Genomic DNA, 3,034 nt, shown 5'->3' with positions numbered 1-3,034 from the left:
GTGTGGTCTTCCCAGGTTTATCTGATGTGTGCTCTGCAAGCTTCAATAAAAATCAAATCAAACTGAGAAAACTGTATGTTTTTTACTGTTTTTTGTGTAATTTTATTATCGTGAAACATATAGATTTTCATGGTATCATTGAGAAAAGATAACATTTAATTATGAGTCTCATATTTTGATGATGAACTCCCAATACATTCCAGTTGCATGTTATTCCCCGTCCTCCCTCCCCTGACATCTTGTCACTTCTCAACACTTCACTATCCAAATAAAGGTCAACTGTCGTAAATCATATTTTCAAAAAAAGAAAAGAAAATCAGCCATAACAAGTTCATAAAATAAGTTGTAGGTTCCTTTCTGTAATACCAACATACTGCACCTGATATATCACAGTTAGGCCTCAATAGTGTTATGGATATGAATCCTACTACCCAAATTAGATCTTATATAAAATTACTTAAGGGGTGCCTGATTTATGAATTATGCTAAAGCCACTAAAAATCTTTACTTGCGGAACTCATTATGCAGTGGTGGTAGAAGTATTAACATCCTATATTTAAGTAAAAGCAGAAATACCACAGTCTAGAAACATGATAAATATTAAAAATTTGAAGTCCTTGTCCTTGGCAAAGAAGAAGACCAGTGGTGATAGTAAATCCCCTTGGAAGATCTCACTTCTGATGTTGATCGGTCTCAATACTAACGACCAGTCTGCAGTTTGGAGATTCAGGGTCATCTTCCAGGTCTTCATCCTCTCCCTGATGAATTTGATAGTTGTTGGGCAGACTCTGTAGATCTTGAGGTTCTTCTCTATCAAGAAGTATGGCACACTGTCAAATGCCTTCCTGTAATCGATCCATGCTGTTGACAAGTTCTTTTTCTTTGATTTGACCTCTTGCAACATGGCTTTATTGCTAAGTATCTGTCCCTGTAGCTTCCTTTCTTACATCCCATCTCTTCTGCTGGTAGCAAGTTGTTTTTGTTGAGGAAGCTATAAATCCTCTCAGTGATGATGGAGGTGATGATCTTTTACATTGTTGGTAGGCAGGTGATAGGCCTGTAGTTCTTCAGGGTCTGCATCTCCTCTGTCTTCAGGAGCTGGTATGTGATTCCCCATGTCAGATATTTGAGGCATTTCTTTGGATTCTTGATGATGTCATTGTAGGCCCACTGAGATCTTTGTGGATACTGTCCTGGTTCTTGCCTTCCAGTTGTTCGTCTTGTTGATGGCAGCAGTGGTCTTGGTGTTGTTGTTATCTGACGATTCTTGGTTCTCTGTGTTTGTCTTGGTTTTGTTTTTGGTTTTGTTGTTGGTTTGTTGTTGCTGGATCCATGTAGCTCCCTTGTTTCATCTTTTATTATTCCTCTTGCTTCCAGCTTGCTCCAAAACTCCTTGACTTCTGTTGGTAAAGAGGAAAACAGGTGTTTTTGGAGGAGAAATGAATGCATGAAGTTGCAAGCAAGTTTAGTTATGAACAATTTCTGATGAAACTTGCTTATCTCAGCGATGTATTTGTAAAGCTGAATAAATTTAAATCTTCAGCTTCAAGGCAGAGACAAGATCCTTCCTCACTTGTTAGACAAGATCATGATTTTGATATTATTTCGATAATTAAAATTGGCCAATTTTGTCACCACTTTGTTGGGGTGGGGTGCATGAAATTTTTCTTCCTCCAAAGGAGGGCACGACAGAAAAAGTTTTAGAGTCAATGCCCTGGGCTATTAATTCATGTGAGTTAATTCATTCATTAACTCAATCATTTTGAGTTTTCTATTCACAAGAAGCATCTGCTGATGTGTATCCCCCCTCGCATGAAAGAGATCTCAGAAGACTTAAAATTAAGAATTGTTGATCTGCATCAAGCTGGAAAGTGTTACAAAGTAATAGGAATCATTGGAGCTGATTAATTCTCTGTTCACGAGTGTACTATATGCAAATGATGGTGCATGGTTATATGGTGCATGGTGTCCATGGCAGAACACCATAGAGGAAACTATTGCACTCCTAAAAACCATCACACCTGAAGTTTGCGAAAGAGTAGCTTGGTACTCCACAACGGTACTGGGAAAATGCTTTGTTGATTTATGAAACTAAGGTTGAATTGTTTGGGAAGAACACGCATATGGTGTAAAAACTGCACTGCATACCATCATGAAAATATCATCCCAACGGTGGAGGGAGCATCATAATTTGGGGCTGCGTTGCTACCTCTGGGCCTGGACAGCTCGCCATCATTGAGGGGAAAATGAATTCTTAAGTTTATCAAGGTACCTTACAGGATAATGCCAGGTTAGCTGCCTGCCAGCTTAAGCTCAGTAGAAGTTGTGTGATGCAGCAGGACAATGACCCTAAACATTGAAGTAAATCTACTACAGAATGACTTCAAACAAAGACAATCTGCCTTTTGGAGTGTCCAAGTCAAAGCCCAGACCTTAACTCAATTGAGATGCTGTGGAATGATCTTGGGGAGCTGTTCACAACAGATATCCTAAGAAAATGGCTGAACTGAAATAGATTAGTAGGAAGAATGCTCCAAAATGCCTCCTGAATGTTGTGCAGGTCTGATCCGCAGCTACCAGAAGCGCTTGTTTGAGGTTATTGCTGCCAAAGACGGTTCAACCATTTATTAAATCTAAAGGTTCACTTACTTTTTCCACCAGCGATGTGAATGTTTAATCGTGTGGTCAACGAATACACAAAAGATTATAATTGATTGTGTGTTATTAGCTTAGGCACATTGTGTTTGTCTTTACTTGTAACTAAACCAGGTCATTCAAAAGAGGTCACATACTTTTCCTTGCCACTGTACATTAACTGGATTTGTAGAGGGTTTTTTTTCAGACTGAAAAAATAATTTGAATTCAAGATCCTCCTTTTTTAATTCTTCACAGCAGACAGCGCCTCATGACAACTGCGACATGCAGTTGAAAGCTCCAGAAAAAAAGCTAGCAAGTGGATTTTGTGTTAAGAATGCCAAACTACTATTTTCAAAGTCAACAAAGAATTATCATGCCTAACTTTGAATTTTTTGTT

Source organism: Xiphias gladius, chromosome 3, assembly GCF_016859285.1.
Source record: "Xiphias gladius isolate SHS-SW01 ecotype Sanya breed wild chromosome 3, ASM1685928v1, whole genome shotgun sequence".
Classification (NCBI taxonomy): Eukaryota; Metazoa; Chordata; class Actinopteri; order Istiophoriformes; family Xiphiidae; genus Xiphias; species Xiphias gladius.
Note: the sequence above shows the minus strand (reverse complement) of the source record.